This window comes from Halichoerus grypus, chromosome 6 (assembly GCF_964656455.1).
Source record: "Halichoerus grypus chromosome 6, mHalGry1.hap1.1, whole genome shotgun sequence".
Lineage (NCBI taxonomy): Eukaryota > Metazoa > Chordata > Mammalia > Carnivora > Phocidae > Halichoerus > Halichoerus grypus.
The window spans coordinates 144,450,366-144,474,534 of NC_135717.1; the positions used below are offsets into that span (position 1 = coordinate 144,450,366).

At 36.0% G+C, this 24,169-nt stretch overlaps 1 pseudogene; it reads left to right on the forward strand.

The window, feature by feature from the left end:
* The first annotated feature begins 435 nt into the window (after nt 1-435).
* Nucleotides 436-24,169, forward strand: part of LOC118551959 (cytochrome c oxidase subunit 7A2-like, mitochondrial pseudogene) — a 76,598-nt pseudogene continuing 52,864 nt past the window's right edge.

A 24,169-nucleotide genomic window follows, 5' to 3' on the forward strand; every position in this document is an offset into this window, starting at 1 on the left:
CTAACACACACACACATGCACACAAGAAAACTAGTAGACAACTTAAAAGCTGATTAAAACTAATGGATTTGGGTTTTATAAAGAACCTGTATGGAATATACAATGCAACCAATTTTTAAATGGTGATGTAACATCTTATAAAATATGCGTCATTTTCATAGATTTTAAATTTAAAATATCTATTTGAACAACATAAATATGTAATTCACCCTAATTTATAGACCACCGTATACATGTGCTTGAAAAACAAGATAAAATTTGCACTCCATTTATTGTCTTGAGCATCAAAAAATATTAGAAAAAAATAGAAACAGTGAAAAATTAGGAGAAAATTGAAAAATAGATTTTGGAGATTCACTTCTGGCATGATAGAGTAAGGAGGTCAAAAATTCTTTCCCCCAAAAGCAACTATAAAGTTGAACAGAAGGTTCAACCATGTTGGTGCTCTGGAAATCGACCAATGACACTGAGGAAGCTGAGAAGTGTTTATTCATGAAAACTACTGAATTTCATTCAGGTAAGAATAGCTTGAAGTGTATGGAGTTCTTGCCTGGAGCTGTTTCAGCTTCCCCAGCTCCCCCCAGCTCTGTTAGTGTATCAGTTCAAACGAGGCAGGGAGGCTGTGAAAATCAGCAGCCTGCCAACCACTGCTGAAATGGTCTCACTTGACTTACCAATAATTCCACTTTTTAGAATCTACCCAAAGTAAATGAAAACATAGGTGCACAAAGAGACTTGTATGTGAATGCTCATAACAGCATTATTAATAATTGTTTAAAAACGTAGAAAATTCAAATATTAAATATTTGTTTATGAATATATAAACAAATGTGGCATATCCATATAATGGTCACCAATGAAAATGAAGGAAATATTGACTATGCTGCAACATGGACATGGCTCAAAAACATCATGCTGGGGGGCACCTGGGTGGCTCAGTCATTAAGCGTCTGCCTTCGGCTCAGGTCATGATCCTGGGTTGCTGGGATCTAGCCCCACATCGGGCTCCCTGCTCCGTGGGAAGCCTGCTTCTCCCTCTCCCACTCCCCCTGCTTGTGTTCGTTCGCTCACTGTGTCTCTCTGTCAAATAAGTAAATAAATAAAATCTTTAAAAAAAAATCATGCTGAGAGAAATAAACCAGATACAAAAGTCTGTCCATAGTATTATTCAATTTATACGAAATCCCAGAAAAAAAGCAAATTAATTGAGACAGAAAGCAGTTCGGTGTTTAACTGGTAGTTAGGCATGGATAGGAATTACCTGCAAATGGGATTGAGAGAAATTTCACTGGTGATAGAAAGTTCTAAAACTGGATTGTGGTGATGGTGACACAACTATATAAATTAATAAAAATCACTGAATTATATACTTGCAATTGATGAAATTTTATGGTATGTAAATTATATCTCAATAAGCTCTACAAAAATAAACATTGTATTAAAAACAATAACTGTGCCAATTTAAAACATAGGACAACATTGTAAAGCAATAGAGGTAGTAAAAAAAAAATCTTCAATTTTTTCTTTAGTAATAAAACACATGGTAATATTGAGAATATGTTCAATAAAGAACAATAAATGGATTACATTTCATACTCTCTTAGATGCTCATAAAGAATATATTCTGTTTCAACAGGAAACAAACAAAAGGAAGCCTTTAGTACTGTAATAGATATACTGGAAAAACAAAAACAGAAATGGATTATAATGGAGCTTAACACTACATGTGCATTCATACCAAACAGTGTATGATTAAATGGTTTATAAATTTTGGTTTTGTTTGTGATTCATAAAAAGACTACTTAGAATTAGTCACTGCTAAAATGAACTTAAAATACAGGAATATCATAACATCTTGATACATATTCCCAAATTTGACAATAATCCTAAAAATATGTATCATATTACCAATACATTATGAAGAAATTTTTAAAACTACCGATGGCAAAAATTAAATTTTGATAAATAATCCTGAAGATTATTATTCTTTCTCTTCTATACATAGAAAATCAAATTACAATATAGTTTTCATATGAGGAGAACATTATAGGATATATAGACAAAAATGAAGGTCAAAAATATATTGGAGATATGGCAGGATAGTTTAAAAAAGGCTAGTTTATTGTTTTGAATAATTATCATATTTGTCAGCTTTTTAAAAATTTATAATTTATTGGATTTGTTTTTTATTTAAATAAACATGTACTTTTTTTTTTTTTTTAAGATTTTATTTATTTGACCGAGAGAGAGATATTAAGAACAGGAACACAAGCAGGGGGAGTGGGAGAGGGAGAAGCAGGCTTCCCATGGAGCAGGGAGCCCGATGCGGGGCTCGATCCCAGGACCCTGGGATCATGACCTGAGCCGAAGGCAGACACCTAACGACTGAGGCACCCAGGCGCCCCATAAATAAATATGTACTTTAGTACTGTATTCATAGTTTTCTATTTTTTTCCTGAAGCGTTTCCCTCTTGTAATTTGTATAAACTTCATGACCTACGAAATCTCCATCTCTCTCTACCCTTAATGACATTTCAAAATCTGTGATGCTTTTTGTACCAGTATCAAAAAATAATCAGTTTATGATTTGCTGAATCCTGGTCTCTACCACGAGAGTCAAACCCTGAGGTTACCATTTCCCTTCCTAAGATCGGAGTTCCTCTCTCTCTCTCATGGTTTAGAAGCCTCAGCTAGTAATGAGGCAGTCCTCTTGGCACAGCCCAACTATTTGCTTTTCTGATCATAGTTTTGGAAGAACAAAACTCTCTTAACTCTCTACTTGGTGCAAAGGTACCCTATTCTTTCTCATGTAAAGCTAAACTTTTCCTTCTTGCAAGAGAAAAAGGGAAATTGACCTCTTCTTCCTTCTATTGTGTTTCATATTGCGGAGGAAAATCAGACTATGTTAAAATTTTTACTGAGAAATGCTACAACAGAAAGGTATTGAAATAACCAAATACAATAACAGCTTAGTTTGAACTTGAGAACGTTTCCCTTAACTACATTCCCATCTCTATATCCCACTCCCTATCATCTTAGTAACCCTTGGTTTGAGTCTTGAGTACAGGAAATATTCATTTTGGTGGTAATAATAATAATAATAGTACTCTTTTATTATAAACCTATGTCATTTGGAATTAGTAAGATTTCAAATCTCAAATTTATTTTTTTTCTGCCTCTGTAAGAAGCTAAAAAAAAAAAAAAAAAAAGAATCTTGCCCTGAGAGCAGTTAAATTAACTGAAGTCCTTGGTGTTCATCTACATACATTCGCCTCTAGGCTTTCACCAGCTGTTAAAAGTTCTGCCTCATGGCTCACGCTTGACATTGCTGTTGGTGTGTAGCTCTTCTTTCATTGTCACAGAGGTATTGCTCCTCCTGTCACTGCCAATCTTCCCCTGCAGTCCTCATGTCACTGCTGAGACAGCTCTCACAGAAGTGACTGAGGCACTCTTCCACTTAAGAGACTCTACTGCTCTCTTATTATCTTACGTCTTCCTAAGTCAAGAAACTCATCTTATCCCTTGGTCAGGAGATATAGTGTCATCAGACATCACGTGCTAGAAGATATTCTTCCTTGTATTCTTTTAATTGTTAGTGAGCATGGATCTCTATTCTCATTTCAGGTAAGTTTCCTCACTCCTCATCCAAGGGCATTATCTAATAGGGTGGGGTGTCAGCCCCAGTCCTGACATTTATTTAAGAGATTTTACCTCAAATCTTAACCCTGTATCTTTCCATGTATTTTTTTCCTTATGGGAAGCTTATCTGGTATACATGGACCACCCTAGAAATCATGATGGCCCACACACACATGCCAGTGGAAATGTAGAACGGTTTCTTTCCTGGGGCCAGAGAAATAAAACGTACATTTTATTTTAAATGTGGCATCTGTTCTTTAAGAATTTTTATATCTCCAAAGAAAGCATTATTTTGTCTTACATATAATATCTATGTATATATCAAACATATATATATATATAATATGAATCAATATTACATATAAATCAATTATATTTGTACATGTATAGATGAGATACATAACTAGAAAATCTCACAAGACCGTCTCAACAATATTTGTCACCTTACTTAAACCTTTCACTGATCCACAATTAACATTTTACCACCTCCTACATAAAAAAAATTATTGATATTCTGAAACACTCCACGGTTGATTTCTCTAAGTCACTGTGAAATAAATTGCATGATACACACTAAAATTAAATGATACACACTAAAAATGTCAGAAATAAGTCACTGTTATAAAAATAAAATTTTAGAGATAAGTTTTAAAAATACATTTATTTATTTTAGAAAGAGTGAGAGTGTGTGCGAGTGGGGTGGGGCAGAGGGAGAGACTCTCAAGCAGACTCCTCACTGAGCAGAGAACCCTGGGCTCTGTCCCATGAACCATTAGATTACAACCTGAGCTGAAACCAAGAGTTAGCACTCAACCGACTGAGCCACCCAGGCACCCCAGATTAGTTTTAAAATTATTAATAATAACATTCCTTTTTAAATTTTTACAGATTAAAGACATTAATTAAAGATACTTAGGGACATATGAGAAAGTACAAAGAATACATGATAAATATCTAAAATTCCATTTCATAGATAACCATTGCTAATTTCCTCTTCCAGTAGGTCTATATCTGTACCCACAAATATTCACAACAACTAGAATCATACTGAAACTACTTATTTACATACTTAGTGTAACCATTTTTTTTCCATTTAAATATTGTGAACTTTTCCTTCATTTATTAAATCTTCTAAGTCATGACATTTAAAGAACAATGCTTTGGATTTTTAAACTCATAAGCAAGAAAAGATCATTTAGAAATATGTGAGGAATAAGAAAGGGACAAAGCCATACCTAATCTAAACTAACAAAAATAAAATTAAAAAGCAAATGCTTTATTTTTTTCTTTAAATTCTTTTTTTTAAGTTTTATTTTATGATGTTATGTTAATCACCATACATTACATCATTAGTTTTTGATGTAGTGTTCCATGATTCATTGTTTGCGTATAACACCCAATGCTCCATTCAATATGTGCCCTCTTTAATACCCATCACCAGGCTAACCAATCCCCCCGCCTGCCTCCCCTCTAGAACCCTCAGTTTGTTTCTCAGAGTCCATAGTCTCTCATGGTTCATCTCCCCCTCTGATTCCCCCCCTTCATTTTTCCCTTCCTACTATGTTTGTTTTTTTTAAACATATAATGTATTATTTGTTTCAGAAGTACAGGTCTGTGATTCATCAGTCTTACAAAATTCACAGCACTCACCATAGCACATACCCTCCCCAATGTCCATCACCCAGCCACCCCATCCCTCCCACCCTCACCACTCCTACAACCCTCAGGTTGTTTCCTGAGATTAAGAATTCCTCCTATCAGTGACGTCATATGATACATGTCTTTCTCTGACTGACTTATTTCACTTAACATAATACCCTCTTGTTCCATCCATGTTGTTGCAAATGGCAAGATTTCGTTTTTTTCTTACGGCTGCATAATATTCCATTGTCTTTATATACCACATCTTTATCAATTCATCTGTTGATGGACATCTTGGCTCTTTCCATAGTTTGGCTATTGTAGACATTGTTGCTATAAACATTGGGGTGCATGTACGCCTTCAGATCACTACATTTGTATCTTTGGGGTAAATACCCAGGAGTGCAATTGCTGGGTTGTACAGTAGCTCTATTTTCAACTTTTTGAGGAACCTCCATACTGTTTTCCAGAGTGGTTGCACCAGCTTGCATTCTCACCAACAATGTAGGAGGGTTCCCCTTTCTCCACATCCTCACCAACATCTGTCGTTTCCTGACTTGTTAATTTTAGCCATTCAGACTGCTGTGAGGTGGTATCTCACTGAGGTTTTGATTTGTATTTCCCTGATGCAGAGCGATGTTGAACACTTTTTCATGTGTCTGTTGGCCATTTGGATGTCTTCTTTGGAAAAATATCTGTTCATGTCTTCTGCCCATTTCTTGACTGGATTCTTTGTTCTTTGGGTGTTGAGTTTGATAAGTTCTTTATAGATTTTGGATACTAGCCATTTATCTGATATGTCATTTGCAAATATCTTCTCCCATTCTGTCGGTTGTCTTTTGGTTTTGTTGACTATTTCCTTTGCTGTGCAAAAGCTTTTTATCTTGATGAAGTCCCAATAGTTGGTTTTTGCCCTTGCTTCCCTTGCCTTTGGTGATGTTTCTAGGAAGAAGTTGCTGCGGCTGAGGTCGAAGAGGTTGCTGCCTGTGTTCTCCTTTAGGATTTTGATGGATTCCTGTCTCACATTTAGGTCTTTCAACCATTTGGAGTCTATTTTTGTGTGTGGTGTAAGGAAATGGTCCAGTTTCATTCTTCTGCATGTGGCTGTCCAATTTTCCCAACACCATTTGTTGAAGAGACTGTCTTTTTTCCATTGCACATTCTTTCCTGCTTTGTCGAAGATTAGTTGACCATAGAGTTGAGGGTCTATTTCTGGGCTCTCTATTCTGTTCCATTGATCTATGTGCCTGTTTTTGTGCTAGTACCATACTGTCTTGATGATTACAGCTTTGTAATAGAGCTTGAAGTCCGGAATTGTGATGCCATCAGCTTTGCTTTTCTTTTTCAACATTCTTCTGGCTATTTGGGGTCTTTTCTGGTTCCATACAAATTTTAAGATTATTTGCTCCATTTCTTTGAATGAAGTTGATGGTATTTTGATGGGGATTGCATTGAATGTGTAGATTGCTCTAGGTAGCATTGATATCTTCACAATATTTGTTCTTCCAATCCATGAGCATGGAACGTTTTTCCATTTCTTTGTGTCTTCCTCAATTTCTTTCATGAGTATTTTGTAGTTTTCTGAGTACAGATTCTTTGCCTCTTTGGTTAGATTTATTCCTAGGGATCTTATGGTTTTGGGTGCAATTGTAAATGGGATCGATCCTTAATTTCTTTTTCTTCTGTCTTGTTGGTATATAGGAATGCCACTGATATCTGTGCATTGATTTTATATCCTGCCACTTTACTGAATTCCTGTATGAGTTCTAGCAGTTTTCGGGTGGAGTCTTTTGGGTTATCTACATAAAGTATCATATCATCTGCAAAGAGTGAGAGTTTGACTTCTTCTTTGCCGATTTGGATGCCTTTTATTTCTTGTTGCTGTCTGATTGCTGTGGCTAGGACTTCTAGTACTATGTTGAATAGCAGTGGTGATAGTGGACATCCCTGCCGTGTTCCTGACCTTAGGGGGAAAGCTATCAGTTTTTCCCCATTGAGAATGATAATCGCTGTGGGTTTTTCATAGATGGCTTTTACGAAATTGAGGTTTGTACCCTCTAACCCTACACTCTGAAGAGTTTTAATCAAGAAAGGATGCTGTACTTTGTCAAATGCTTTTTCTGCATCTATTGAGAAGATAATATAGTTCTTGTTCTTTCTTTTATTAATGTATTGAATCACATTGATTTGCGGATGTTGAACCAACCTTGCAGCCCAGGGATAAATCCCACTTGGTCGTGTTGAATAATCCTTTTAATGTACTGTTGGAGCCTATTGGCTAGTATTTTGGTGAGAATTTTTGCATCCATGTTCATCAAGGATATTGGTCTGTAATTCTCCTTTTTGATGGGGTCTTTGTCTGGTTTGAGGATCAAGGTAATGGTGGCCTCACAAAATGAGTTAGGAAGTTTTCCTTCCATTTCTATTTTTTGGAACAGTTTCAGAAGAATAGGTATTAATTCTTCTTTAAATGTTTGGTACAATTCTCCTGGGAAGCCATGTGGCCCTGGGCTCTTGTTTGTTGGGAGATTTTTGATTACTGCTTCAATTTCCTTAGTGGTTATGGGTCTGTTCAGGTTTTCTATTTCTTCCTGGTTCAGTTTTGGTAGTTTATACATCTCTAGGAATGCATCCATTTCTTCCAGGTTATCTAATTTGCTGGCATACAGTTGATCATAATATGTTCTTATAATTGTTTTATTTCTTTGGTGTTGGTTGTGATCTCTCCTCTTTCATTCATGATTTTATTTATTTGGGTCATTTCTCTTTTCTTTTTGATAAGTCTGGCCAGGGGTTTATCAATCTTATTAATTCTTTCAAAGAACAAGCTCCTAGTTTCATTGATCTGTTCTACTGTATTTTGGTTTCTATTTCATTGATTTCTGCTCAGATCTTCATTATTTCTCTTCTCCTGCTGGGTTTAGGCTTTATTTGCTGTTCTTTCTCCAGCTCCTTTAGGTGTAGGGTTAGGTTGTGTATTTGAGACCTTTCTTGTTTCTTGAGAAAGGCTTGTATTGCTTTATACTTTCCTCTTAGGACCACCTTTGCTGTATCCCAAAGACTTTGAACAGTTGTGTTTTCATTTTCATTTGTTTCCATGAATTTTTTTAATTCTTCTTTAATTTCCTGGTTGACCCATTCATTCTTTAGTAGGATGCTCTTTAGCTTCCATGTATTTGAGTTCTTTCTGACTTTCCTCTTGTGATTGAGTTCTAGTTTCAAAGCATTGTGGTCTGAAAATAGTCAGGGAATGATCCCAATCTTTTGGTACCGGTTGAGACCTGATTTGTGACCTAGGATGTTATCTATTCTGGAGAATGTTCCATGTGCACTAGAGAAGAATGTGTATCTGTTGCTTTGGGATGGAATGTTCTGAATATATCTGTGAAGTCCATCTGGTCCAGTGTGTCATTTAAAGCCTATATTTCCTTGTTGATCTTTTGCTTAGATGATCTGTCCATTTCAGTGTGGGGGGCGTTAAAGTCCCCTACTATTACTGTATTGTTGTCGATGTGTTTCTTCGACTTTGTTATTAATTGGCTTATATAATTGGCTGCTCCCACGTTAGGGGCATAGATATTTAAAATTGTTAGATCTCCTTGTTGGATAGACCCTTTAAGTATGATATAGTGTCCTTCCTCATCTCTTATTATAGTCTTTGGTTAAAATCTAATTTGTCTGATATAAGGATTGCCACTCCAGCTTTCTTTTGATGTCCATTAGCATGGTAAATGGTTTTCCACCCCCTCACTTTCAATCTGGAGGTGTCTTTGGGTCTAAAATGCATCTCTTGCAGACAGCATATCAATGGGTCTTGTTTTTTTATCCAATCTGATACTCTGTGTCTTTTGTTTGGGGCATTTAGCCTATTTACATTCAGGGTAACTGTTGAAAGATATGAATTTAGTGCAATTGTATTGCCTGTAAGGTGACTATTACTGTATATTGTCTCTGTTTCTTACTGTAGCTATGTTACTTTTAGGCTCTCTCTTTGCTTAGAGGACCCCTTTCAATATTTCTTGTAGGGCTGGTTTTGTGTTTGCAAATTCTTTTAGTTATTGTTTGTCCTGGAAGCTTTTTAACTCTCCTTCTATTTTCAATGACAGCCTAGCTGGATGTAGTATTCTTGGCTGCATATTTTTCTAGTTTAGTGCTCTGAATATATCATGCCAGTCCTTTCTGGCCTGCCAAGTCTCTGTGGATAGGTCTGTTGCCAATCTAATGTTTCTACCATTGTAGGTTTCAGACCTCTTGTCTCGAGCTGCTTTCAGGAATTTTCTCTTTGTCTCTGAGACTTCTAAGTTTTACTATTAGATGTCAGGGTGTTGACCTATTTTTATTGATTTTGAGGGTGGGTTCTCTGTGCCTCCTGGATTTTTATGCCTGTTTCCTTCCCCAAATTAGGGAAGTTCTCTGCTATAATTTGCTCCAATATACCTTCTGCCCCCCTCTCTCTCTTCTTCTTCTGGGATGCCAATTACTCTAATATTGTTTTGTCTTATAGTATCACCTCTCTCTCGAATTCTGCTTTGGTGATCCAGTAGTTGTTTATCTCTCTTTTTCTCAGCTTCTTTATTCTCCATCATTTGGTTTCTATATCACTAATTCTCTCTTCTGCCTCATTTATCCTAGCAGTTAGAGCCTCCATTTTTGATTGCACCTCAATAGCGTTTTGATTTCAACTTGGTTAGATTTTAGTTCTTTTATTTCTCCAGAAAGGGTTTCTCTAATATCTTCCATGTTTTCAAGCCAGCTAGTATCTATATAATTGTCATTCTGAACTCTAGTTCCGACATCTTACTAATGTCCTTATTGATTAGGTCCCTGGCAGTCAGTACTGCCTCTTGTTTTTTTTGAGGTGAGTTTTTTCATCTTGTCGTTTTGTCCAGAGGAGAACGGATGAATGAGGGAACAAAATGTTAACAGGGTAACAATGACCCCAGAAAAATATACACTAAACAATCAGAAGAGACCTGAAACTGGGGGGAAAGAAAGGGAAAGAAAGAAAAAAGAAAAAAGAATATGATCAAATATGATCAGGCTGGTGAATAGATCAGTGCCACACACTAGATTTTGGGTGTATTTTGGTCTGTTAGAAGAAAGTGCCTTCCAAAATTTTAAAGAAAGAAAAACTTATATATGTACAAAAATAAGGGTAAATATGATGAAGGGATGGAATATGACTGTAAAGATGAAAATTATAAAAGATTTTATAAAAGGAATTGATAAGAAGTTGGTTGAAAAAAGGAAGAGGAGAAATTAAAAAAAAAAGGGAGAGAATGTGATCAGGAGAGTAGAACAAAGCCATACACTAGAGATTTAGGGTATATTTTGGTGTGTTAGAAGAAACTATATCCCAAAATTTTAAAGAGAGAACAACTAAAAATAAGGTTAACTACTATGAAGGGATAGAATATGACTCTAAAATGAAAAATAAAAAAGATAAAGAAAAAAAAAAGGATTGATAAGATGTTGGTTGAAAAAGGGAAAAAGAAAAATTAAAAAAAAAATAGAAAAAGAAAAAAAAGAAAATTAAAAAAATTAACTTTGAAAGACTAAAGAATCATGGGAAAAAAAGCCATGAATTCTATGTGCTGTATTCCCCTAGTGCTGGCGTTCTGCCGTTCTCATTGATCGGTAAATTTGGTCTTGGCAGGCTGTTCTTGCTGATCTTCTGGGGGAGGAGCCTGTTGCCAAGGTTCTCAAATGTCTTTGCTGGAGGTGGAATTGCCCCACCCTTGCCGGGGGCCGGGCTAAGTAATCTGCTTGGGTTTGCTCTCGGGACCTTTTGTTCCCTGCAAGCTTTCCGTACAGATTTGGAGGATGAGAGTGAAAATATTGGCTTCCCAATCTCTGCCCTGGAGGAGCCGAGAACTTGGGGCCCCACTCCTCAGTGAGCCCCCAGAGAAAAGCAGTCAATCACTCCCATCTCCCTGGTCTCCGGCCTCACTCTGTGCTCATCCGGTCTGTGACCGAGCGTTTTTATCTCTGGCATCCGACCCCGTTTGGAGTCTCCAAACCCAGCCGTTTCCTGTGGTGTGCTCCTGCACCGCTCCTCCTGGGGGAGGAAGGGGAGTCTCCCCGGATCTGCTGCTTGTTGGGTCCCTGCTGGAGGAGCAGTGGCCCGACTGTGCCGTGGATCACAGTTTATGGCAACCCCGAGCTGAGAGCCCTCTCCTTGGCTCTGTCTTTGCAGCCGACTTCCCTGCTCTGGTACCTGAGAGCTCTGCAGCACTCAGGCACCCCCAGCCTTTCTGTTACCCCGAGGGTCCTGAGACCACACTGTCCCAGCAAGGGTTCCACCCTCTGCTTAGCCACTAGAGTGACGTCCCTCAGCAGAGCAGATTTCTAAAAGTTCCGATTTTGTGCTCCACTGCTCTATCACTTGCCGGTAGCTGGCTGATGGTGGCTCCCTCCCCGCCGCGGTCTATTTTCCCGAATATCACTTTGGATTCACTTCTCAGCATGTCCTACCTTCCAGAAAGTGGTCGCTTTTCTGTTCAGAGAGTTACTGCTATTCTTTTCCTCAATCTCCTGTTGAGTTTGTAGGTGTTCAGAATGGTTTGATACCTATATAGCTGAATTCCTGGGACCAGACAAAATTTAGGTCTCCTACTCCTCTGCCATCTTGCTCCTCTTCAAAAGTTTTCAAAAAGCAAATGCTTTAAATCTACAGATGAATCTCCTATTCCCAAGTTGTAACTAAATCTGTAAGTGCAGGCAATCTTCATAATCCAAAATAATGTTGGGTGGTGCACTGAAAGACATTCAGAACTCCAGCAGAATTTTGAAAATGGAGCAATTTGCCCAGCCACAAGCCTTCAGATTAGCTTGTCTAAAAAACAACATAACTGAGACTTAGCTAAAATGTCTAAGTCTTCCACCTTGAGGGAGAATTTTATTAGGGTTATCCAGAGTAACAGAACCAATAATACATATATATATGGAGATGTACAGAAATTGGCTCACATGGTTATGGAGACTGAGAAGTCCCATAATCTGCAACGTGTGCACCAGGAAAGTTGGTAGCATACTTGAGTCTGCATCTGAAGTTCTGAGAATCAGGGGAGCCAGTAATACAAGTGTTGGAGTCCAAAGACTCTAGGGCCAGGAGCTCCATTGTCAGGAAAAGACAATGCAAGCTCAAGCAAAGAGAGAGAGAAAACTTGCCCTTCCTTTGTCTTTTTGTTTCATTCAGGCTTGTAATGTGTTGGATAATGCCATCCACATTGGTGAGGGTGGTTCTCTTAACTCAGTCCACTGAATCAACTGCTAATCTCTTCCAGAAACACCCTCACGGACACACTCAGAAATAATATTTTATGAGCTATTTGGGCATCCTTTAGCCCAGTCAAGTTGACACATAGAATTAACCATCCCAAGGACTAAGCTGAATACTTGAAAAAACTTAGATGATACCTATACCTACCCACTCACTTCATCCAGGGCAGATAACTTCTGTTCTCTTCTATGCTCAACTACAGTGCTTTAGGGAGTTCTGTTGTGGAAATTTAAAAAGCGACCTATATCAATATTGAGGAAGGCCTTTTCTGTATATATTATTCCTTAATCTAAACCTACCTTTTTGACTATGAAAAAATGATAATTAAGGAAAATTAATTTTCAGAAAGAGGATTACAAGTTATCAGAGAAAATGGCTCTCACTGAAGCAGAAATAAGTCTGGAAATAAGCTAGTACTTTGAAAATATTTTAAGTAGTATCCTAAGTGAGATGTAGGAACACAATATATTCGTAAAACAGGAATATTCAGCTACAAAGACAGAACAATTGTATTTTTAAATTAACTAAATCTCTTTGACATTTATGGAGAAATCTGCTAATAGGGTTTGTATACAAGGAATATGTTAATTTAGATTTCAAGAAATGAGGTAGGGAAGGGCATCTGAAATGAAAACAGAAATAGACCCGGGAAATAGCACAAAAAAAGACCAGTGAAAGAATAGTCGAGGAAAAGATATGCTGAAAATGAAAAGTTATTGGCTTGCCTGAAAAACCATTAAAAAAAAAAAGCCACTTTGGTGGGTGAGAGCAATATTGGCAGAGGAATTCAGAGTGGAAGCCTGGGGTTAGACTTTAGGGTCTCATAGGGCCCGTAAAAGAGTCTGAATCTTCTTAAAATTGTAGTGGTATGTCACTGAAGGAAAAAGGAAAGCATCTGATTTGTAGAAAACAGACATGAGGAGGGGCAAGACTGGAGTCTATTTAGGAAGCTATTTTTTAGCCAATTTAAAAGGAGATAGTAATTTAGAGTGGTGGCAGTGGGGATCAAAGTGAATTCCAGCTATATTTAGAAATAGAATTGGTAGGCGTTTTCGGTGACTTGGTTATGGAGAAGAAGGTATCAACAAAACAGAATAGGAAGTTCAGGAAGATAATCTGTTATTTAGAGGAATTTGGTAAATTATAAAGATGACAATTCAGATCCCAGATATATAAATTAACCTTTCAGTGGACTGGAACAATTGACTCACAATTTGGAAAAATAAATTACATAGCCATCTGACATTACATATATATTTCAGATGTACAAAATATTAAAGATTTAAAATTAAAAACTACAGGAAACTATAAAAGAATATTTTTATAAAATTAGATAAGTAAAACCTTTCTAATTGTGACATAAACCCAGAAGCCATATGGGAAACCTTGGGCAGAACTATGTACAAACTAAAAACATCTGTATAGCAATAAACACCCTAAAGTTAAAAGAATGGAAATATTTCAACATATATGGCACACAAAAGATCTCTTTTTATAACATATGAGCTGAATCTAACCAATTACATGAAAATAAAAATGATAGGAAAAAACACAATCAATTGTATGCCTATTATATGTGTGCTAAACATGTCATATACATTATTTCATCTCTTCCTCGCAAAACATCTATGATGTAGGAACTATTTTAAATCTTCATTCTACAGATGAGGAAACTGAGGCTCAGTATGGTTAAGTGATCTGCTCAGGATTGCACAACCATGATATTCTGGATTTTATGCTTATACATCAATTGTGAAATTAAATTTAATGCTATGCTTTATACTCTGCTCTGACATATTACACTATACTGTTAAATCCCATCCTATCCTTTCCTATCTCATCTTATTCTATATCATATTCAACTCTATTATACTGTACTAAATACCCTATGGTATACTATTTCATATCAAACCATCTAGCTTCAATATGGTTAAAAGCAAAAATACTTCTTTTTATAACATATACATATGTTATCTCTCCTACCTATTGGGAAAACGTGTATTTCCTATTTCTAATATATCCTCTGTGTTTGTGTCATACACACACACACACACACACACACAGAGAAACATTGCCTAATATTTGTTAGCAGCACTACAGAGATTATTTCATGAATAATAGCTTTTTATGAAATTGTGCTAAGCACTATTTATTATGATTGTGTATTTCAAACATGAATTCACTGTTATATATCAGAACAATAAATGATATGCACAGATAGTTTGGAGGCAGCCAGTCCAAGAAAATAATTATTCTAGAAAAAAATATTCTATCTTAAGATGTTTTATTGACTTGATGAACTAAAAAAATTAATATACTCTTCAATAATAAATGCATTACTCTCTTGAAGTGACAACATTCCTCACTATAAAATTATTAATTTACTGGCTTAGTAATGATTTTGAAATCATCATTTATATACTACAGTGCTGCATAAGCATTTAAACATTACTAATTATTTTATGAGCAGATTAAAGAGCAGTTTTTATTACTTGAATGAATGTACTTCTAGAATTTATCACTGAACTCTCAAAATATTTAACCTACAAACACTCTACAGAAATACTTTCTCACACGTAAATATTCTCTAAAGGAAATAAACATTAATTATACTTCAGGTTCAACAAAAATAGAAATGAACACGGAACTTAATAGTTTTGCGCTTGCATTTCCTTTTTATAAAGGGAGAATCTAGCTGGGTGACTTGGCTGTCATGTGCTGTAAGACTGATCACCTCACTAGGTAATTTATTAGGTTCTTATCGGCACGATCTATTACTGCTCCCGCCAAAACATTTGATTTGGCAGAAGCAATGGATGCAAAGCCTCGCATTTATGAGTTTATTAGAGATGTACTTTTTTTTTAATTTAAAAGAAATATGCTTAGATTGATAGCTCTAGTTTGGTCTATAAAAAGATTTGGGAGATAACTGTTCATAAGCATTTCCTAAGCTTATATATTTGGATTTAAAAAAACATCTCTAAAGATCTTGTTTATAACTGTCGTCAAGTATTTAAAATTTATAATAAAAACACAGTATGCTTTTGAAGTAGAGTCCCTCCTGTTTTATGGCATCAATTTCTGGCATAAGGCCAACAAATTGCAGTTTGAATATAAATAAACTTCCTCCAAAAGCTAAAATTGTCAAAAGCAGTTTCTTTTTTGGTGGTCTAGCAAATATTATTACATAACAATGCTCATAATGTGCCTGATGCTGTAAGATTGTGTAATATTATTCTAACCTATGGAATGGGAGATGAGTTAAACAAGTCTGCAAAATATCATTTGATGTCCTCCAGTGGCCAAATGAATTATAACATAAGAGATATAATTCTTTTGGCAGAACATCCTATTTAAGTTTCTTTAATGGCATGCTATTTTTCTTGGGCCTGATATAGTTCTGAGGACAGAATTGAGAAAAAGCTAAATTCTTCACAATACATATCTGACTGGTTGCTTGAAGAACTCAAACACTGTTAATGTGTTGTTAAAGTTCAGGGCATGGCACTGAGCTGAGTGTATAGCAATCAGAGGGAATTAAGGGTGTCCTTTTATCACAAATGAGAATAGCTATATTGAAAGCTAAAATACCAATGTTTGATTTAATTTGGGAAATCTTTCTTTTTGTAGATGAGGGACTGTATAATTTAATGTGTGCTAACATAAGACAGAATAAGGTTTCTAGCAGGCTAATATTGTTTTTTTCTTCTTTTTTTCTAACTCACATGTGACTATAAGCAAGGGACCTAAATTTTCCCTTCTCTGATTCTACATTAAAAAAAGTTTTGTTTTTTTTTTTTTAAGTTATATATTTGGATTGCCTTCTATAATCAGTTTGTCTGGCTTTCTTCTTTCCCTCAATCATTTCCTCCTAGAGAAAAAATAAAGAACAGTAAATACAACCCTCAAGCCTTTATTTAGCTTGTAAGTAGGTACTTATTGATTATACGCTGTGTGTTAAAGCATTGCTTTAGTAGGTGTACTTTTAATTAGAGCACCGCATGTTTGGATCTTAGTATAAATTGGGACAATTCTTCCTAATTATTGAGGAAGTCATTTTTTTTTCTTATACATGGAAGCATGTTAGGGACAACTTGAGCTAAAGAAGAAATATATATATAATCAAAAGAATGATCATTGTCTTAAATTTTTAATTCAGGAAAAATATTTATAAGAATAAAATACAAAGGATGTAACATCTTAGCAGTAAGAAAAGGAGTTATGGAATGATTTGATTGAATTTTGTTAAAGAGAATTTCAGACTAGTATTTCTCATATATACCTCCTTAGTGAATACAAAGTAGAATCCAACCTCAGCATTTAATTCAGTGTTAGTATGTCTATCACTACTGCCTTAGAGTAAGTTTATTTTTCTAAAACATGGCTTCTGACTACTTACAAAATAAAATCCAAATTTCTTTGCCAATTATCTAAGGCCAATTAATATCTATCTTACATCTATGCATTTTCCCAGGCCATATATGCAATTTTGACAAGCCATACTATCTGTTATTTCCTGGTGATGGTCCAGACTTGTGCTGCACTATTTCTTAGCCAATATTCTCCCATTTAAGAGGAATGCTCTTTCTCTAACCTCTCCCATCAAAATCTAGTAAATTCTTCAGCATTTGGATCAAACATCATGTCCTCTAAAATACCTTTTAAATTCTTCCTACTAGAAATAATCTCTTCTTGGGCGCCTGGGTGGCTCAGTCGTTAAGTGTCTGCCTTCGGCTCAGGTAATGATCCCAGGGTCCTGGGATTGAGCCCCACATCAGGCTCCCTGCTCTGTGGGAAGCCTGCTTCTCCCTCTCCCACTCCTCCTGCTTATGTTCCTGCTCTCGCTATGTCTCTCTGTCAAATAAATAAACAAAATCTTTAAAAAAAAAAAAAAAAAAGAATCTCTTCTTTTTGAAATCCAATAACACTTGTTAAAATATATGTATTTTCTTAATTATACCAGTAACACCAGGCTTTGGTTTACATAGGTAAGGCAAGACTACATAGGATGGCAAAGCTGACCATACCACCTGGTTAGGAATAGTCCATTTGGAGAATTCTCAACAAGTTAGTAGGGACACTGCTTGTGGCTTCTCAAGATACAGTGCTATTAAAACAAACAAACAAACAAACAAAAAAAACCCTTTAGACTATTAAGCTGTTGGTTTTTGTTTTGTTTTGTTTTTTAGCTCAATGGCAATACATACATATTATTTGCCTCCAAATTCTTTAGTCACATGTCAGAATGTTTGTGTCCATATAGATATTTTGTGCATGTGCATATATAGCTTTTTTAGTTCAGGCCTCACAAATGATTCCCATGACTCTTTTTATTTGCATTATGGAATCCTCATAAAGTAGAAAGGTGAGCATTGTAGATACTTGGGTAACTCTTGGAAAATGAAAAAACAAACAGAATTTCCTTTGGTCATATCACTGAGAGAACTGCAGGCTTTTAATGGAAAAAAAAAAAAAAATACAGCCAGGAAACGCCCTAAGTAATTCTGAAGTTGAGTTCTGAGCACTGTAGAAAAAGCACACTTTTACGTGGTTAAAGATCACTGAAACAAAAGAAAGGGAAAACCAACCAAACAAACCTAAAGTTCATAATCACATAGGTAACAATATTTTCTTTTGATCTGCTAATTAAAAAACTAATCAACATTTGGTCTATTATATTTCTTTTGTTAAATTAAAGCAATGTGTATTCATTTTGCCCTCTTAAATTGCAAATGTTGATTCTTACTCCCTTTACACCGCTTGAAAAGATTCTGAATAAAAAGTAACAGCGGAATAAATATATATTATTTGCATGCTACTAAAGTCTATGTTTGAAGTACATGACTTCAGTTCAAACCATCCCCTCCTGTGCCATTTGCAGAATTAGTGTAAGGCAGTAAGTAAAACAAGGACAGTTAGTTCTATGTTTACAAAACAAGTACCTCATCTGGCAAAGAATACATGCCTAAAGATAAAACTCTGGGCAGGGAATGAAGACATAATGAGGTAACTGGAGAATTTCATGGACTCAAGCATTTAAATAAATTAATTACCTTAATGATCATGCAAATGAGTGATCATAAATGAATTCCTGATAATATTAAAACCCCCAAAATGTATGTCAGGTAACTATGCACTTAAGAATGCAGCATTAGGGGCACCTGGGTGGCTCAGTGGGTTAAGCCTCTGCCTTTGGCTCAGGTCGTGATCACCGGGGTCCAGAGATCAGCCTAGCATTGGGCTCTCTGCTCAGTGGGGAGCCTGCTTCTCCTTCTCCCTCTGCCTCTCCCCACCCCCCTCCACCCCCACTCATGTGCTCTCTGTCTCAAATAAATAAAATCTTTTTTTTTTTAAAGATTTATTTATTTATTTATTGACACAGAGACAGCTAGAGAGGGAACACAAGCAGGGGGAGTGGGAGAGGGAGAAGCAGGCTCCTGGCCGAGCAGGGAGCCCAGTGCGGGGCTCAATCCCAGGACCCTGGAATCATGACCTGAGCCAAAGGCAGATGCTTAACGACTGAGCCACCCACGCACCCCTAAATAAAATCTTTAAAAAAAAAAAGAATGCAGGAAAAAAAAAAGAATGCAGCATTATACTTGATAACTTTTGTTATATAGCCTTTAGATTTGGCCTCCAAACAAATTAGATTTTAGTTGCTCTAAGGATTGGATTTTGCTTCAAAATTATGCAAATTTCATGAAATAGAGGTTGATTGCCTATATTCCTCAATCTGCAGGAGGAACCAAAAATCTGTTATTTAATTAATGAACCTTATTCTGATGACATTCAGTTATCCTATTCACCTAATTCTTGTTTCTAGTACATTTTGTAACTGGCACTAAGTAATTTTAATGAATAACAACACTGTTACATCTTTTTATGTGTGTATATACATATATACACACACTATATAAATATATATACAACTTATTTAATGTAACTCGGTAGGAATTAGAAATTTACTCTTTCCATTTTCTTCATTTTTCTTTCTCCTTTGTTAGTAAGAGCAATTTGAATAATAATGTTAGTCAATCAACTTGAATAATAATTGAGATATGAACTATATCCCAACCAAGAGACTCTGTTTAGAGGAAATCACTCCAGATGACCCTGCAAGAGAGGATTCAAACTTTCAGACATTGATTTCACCATGAATAAATGAGTAATATATTCACCACCCAAAGGTAGTTTATTAATGAATATAGTTTTGAATATTTTAATAAATACCCTTATTTATGCTTCTACATTCAGCTAGCTGATATGAATGTGTTTATTTTTTAGGCTTAATGTAATGAGCTCTGTTTCACATTTCCAACGCTATCAATCAGACCTAGAGAGAGAAGGAAGTCATTTAGATACTGTGGGAGAAATCTATGTATATAGAACCATAAAATTGTCATTAAGTCAAGATATTAAGAATGTCTGATGCTCTTGGGGCGTCTGGGTGGCTCAGCTGGTTAAGTGTCTGACTCTTGATCTCAGCTCAGGTCTTAATCTCAGGGTCATGAGTTCAAGTCCCGTATTGGGCTCCACTCTTGGCGTGGAGCCTACTTATTTATTTTTTTATTTTTAAGATTTTATTTATTTATTTGACAGAGACACAGCGAGACAAGCAGGGGGAGTGGGAGAGGGAGAAGCAGGCTTCCCATGGAGCAGGGAGACTGATGCGGGGCTCGATCCCAGGACCCTGGGATCATGACCTGAGCCGAAGGCAGACACTTAACGACTGAGCCACCCAGGCGCCCTGGCGTGGAGCCTACTTAAAAAAAGTCTGATGCTCTCAAAGAAGGTAGATAAAAGAATTGAGTTCCAAAGGAAAAGAGAATGGACAAGAGATTTTAAGAATACTTGAAATATTACAGTAACTACAACTCATATGAAAGGGCATTTTTCAACTCATTTATTTTTTCCTATTTTGTGCTGTGCTTATTGTGAAAAAGAGTCTAAGGCAGATTGCATTCAAATATAAAAAAGTTTGTTTTTTTTTTAAAGGTTTTATCTATTTATTTGACAGAGAGAGAGAGAGAGAGAAAGAGCACACAAGCAGGGAGAGCAGCAGAGGGAGAGCGAGAAGCAGACTCCCCACTGGGCAGGGAGCCCGATGTGGGGCTCTATCCCAGGACCCCGAGATCATGACCTGAGCCAAAGGCAGACAGTTAACCAACTGAGCCACCCAGGCGCCCCTAAAACAGTAAAGTTTTAAAGCGAAACAACAATAAAGGAAAACACGAAAAAAGAGAGATAAGGTATTTATACCGTCTTAAAAGATCCTTATAAAATTTAAACTTTTAGATGGAATGTAATCCTAAACTTAATATCTGCACTGCTTTGTTGCATTTTATTCCTCTACCTACTACAATCTATACTTCCTTTACTACTACGTTGAACCTGCCCCTTCTGGGTTACTAATTGCTTCCTTGTTGATAAATCTAAGAGCATTCTTTGGTATTTACATACCTGACTTTCATTTAGCTTCCCATAATCCTCAGCAGTAAGCATCCCTTTGATTTTCAAAATATCTTGTTTCCTTGCTGGTATTTCCTTGTCCTTTCATAGCAGAACACTACATTGGTGAAGGATAGCATGTTTTTTTCTGCTCTGGAGGCTAAGCACATGATTTTTTCATAAAGGGCATGGAAGGGATATACTACTGTAGTTCTGTAAATACGCTGCCTAGCTTGTTAGATAATATAGGAACTATATATGAAAGCAAGTAAAAGTTCACACTTATTGCCAAATTACATTGTGTGTGTACCTATATCTGCAGTGAGATTGGCTGAAAAGTTGAAGTATGGTAGTCGGGTTCAACTCAGAGATATCGGAAGAAAGAACTACTTAAGAAAAGAATGTTAGGTCATTCACAGTTGCAGGGGATGTCTGGGCTTGTGGCCAGGCAGGGGAAATTCTAAATTTCATATTTCTACCAAATAGCTTGAGAAACAAGCATACAATAATGTGAGGTGGGTAGCTGCATCAGTGAAGTTACGCTCCGTAGGCTCCAGTGTAGTTGGCTGTTTAAACAGATGTAATATGATAATGGTAGAAACCCTAAATTAGTGGAAAGACATTTTGAGGATTATTCTATTTTATTTAAAAGGCTCTAGAGCTCTCTTCTGTCTGACTTGCAATGGGATGTTCATGTCCTGGGCTCTCCAAGTCCCAGTCAAACCCAATGTGTAAGAGTTAACAGGCCTTTACATTTTCAAGATACAGGTGACCTTTACTCTTGGGAGAGAGAGGAGGTTTTCTACAGGGAAAGAATGATTTTAACATTTGAGCCCTTTCTTAGGGTTTGAACGGTTAAAAAGCACAATGACTGGATGCATGGGGGGTGATCCCTAAGATTGTAAAGGGCTACCTTTGACCTCTGAATCTGCTCATTCAGATGATCATGCATATTAATATTTGGGTGGGATAAAATTGAGGAACATCAGAGGTTAATGATTATGTGAATAACAGCTTTAAATGTAATCAAGTGAAAGAATCTAGCAGAGTGGATAAAACAAGACCCAAATATATGTTGTTTACAGGAAATCCATCTAAATATAGAGATAGATTATAGGTCAAGAGGAGAAACATATACCATGCTAATATAATCAGAAGAAAGCAAGAATAACTATATTAATTTCAGACAAAGCCAAACTTTAGAACAAGGGAAATTATTAGGGCTAAAGACATTTATTTTCTTATGATTCATCTCTATCGTACATCAACAGTCATAAATCATGTCATAAATGTATTCATTTGGTTACCGTATTAGTCAGGGGTTGTTTACATATTACTTATGATTCAATTATTAGAAATAACTGAGAATAAACTCAAGATTCTTACATGATGATTGTGGCCAGATCTTTTAAAATCAATAGGGAACAAGAGAAACCTGGCTCCGTTTTGAACATGCAGCATTTAAGAAAATCTAAGGAAGAAATTTTCTTTTCTTTTTTTTTAAAGATTTTATTTATTTGAGAGAGAGTAAGTGAGAGAGAGAGAGAGAGAGAGAGAGAGAGAGAGCACAAGAAGGGGGAGGGGCAGAGGGAGAGAGAGAAGTAGACTTCCTGCTGAGCAGAGAGCCTAAGGGGGCTGATCAGGACTGATCTCAGGACCCCTGGGTCATGACCTGAGCCAAAGGCAGATGCTTAACTGACTGAGCCACCCAGTGGCCCCTAAGGAAGACATTTTCTAACAGCAAAGAAGGTTAAATATTTAAATTGTTAAGAGAAGTTGTGAAATCTCCTCTTCTGCATGTGTTTACAAATGTAATAATTTTAGATGTAATCTAATCAGAAGACAGATTGATGAATGAGGTGACTTCTTAGATTTGCCTCTTCTGATAAATTTAATATTACAGTAGCAAGTTGCCATCCTGAAGAAAATAATTGAACATTGGAAAATGATGAATAATAGGAAGGGATGACATAGATGAAATGGAGGCTTACTCTGTACTTGAAACTATTAACATGATGAAATACCTGCATTTTGGTACCAGACAGATATTTGTGTCCATTTCACGATGTCAAAAACCTACCCATTCATTTAATGCACACCAAATATTAAGTGGCTATAATTAATACACTTTGATAGTTGATAAGTGCTAGCAAATTTTTTAAAAAATGCTTTTTCATGAAGGAAAAATTTGGAATTAAAAAAACCCCAATAATTAGAGTTTCTGATTTTTTTTTTTTTTTTTTTTTTTTTACAAAAACTAGTATTTCCACAGTTTTAATTTATTCAGAGAATTTTGTCTTGGTTAGTTAAAGCATAAGAACAAAGGAAAGCTAAATCTACATTGTGGATGCTTTATTTACAAATTGATACTTTCTCAGTTTCAACTGATTCTGTATCACAGCTAAATAACCCTGTTTTTTAGATTATTTTTCCCCTGGTTCTTAATATTTTTTTCTCTTAGTCTCCTCTCACTTTTTATAAGATAGTAAGCTCTTTCCTCAAGATTACCATCAAGACCAGGCCTCTTACTTTTACCAGATAACTAGGATATCCACTGAAATCTTAGAAATTGAGGCAATGAGGTATGAACAACCTTAACTCCCTGGCCATATCCCTCACCCATACATATTTATGATCTTAAATAGTTTCTATACTATAGTTTCATGGGCTGAAACCTCTCTCCATTTAGTCAATAAGGAATTAAAAATTGTTTGCTCTGTGACAGCATTATGAAGATCAGTGTTTGAAGCCATGCTACCATTATATACTCTTGATTTCCTCTCTTTTTTAGCTAGTTTATTCATACCAGCCTGTGAGCAAGCCTATTTATTTTCTGTGATCTAAAATAACAAAAAAAGTGAATTTTAATCATTATCCCTAAACTATTAGACTCTTTTTTTCCCTTATCAATTTTCATGAAGTCAAAATCATTGTCTACTTTATTCTTAATACTTTTCAAAGTAGTTCCCACTGTAACACACACACACACACCCCCACAGAAAGAGACACTGCGCTTATGAGGAATACCAGTAATTATCTTATTGTCAAAATAAACAAGCATGCTATTTAAGGTTTCCTACTGAACATCTAAACTACTTTCATAACTGTAAGAGGCATAGCCTTGTGAAATGTCTCTACTTCCATAAGACAGAGATGTTA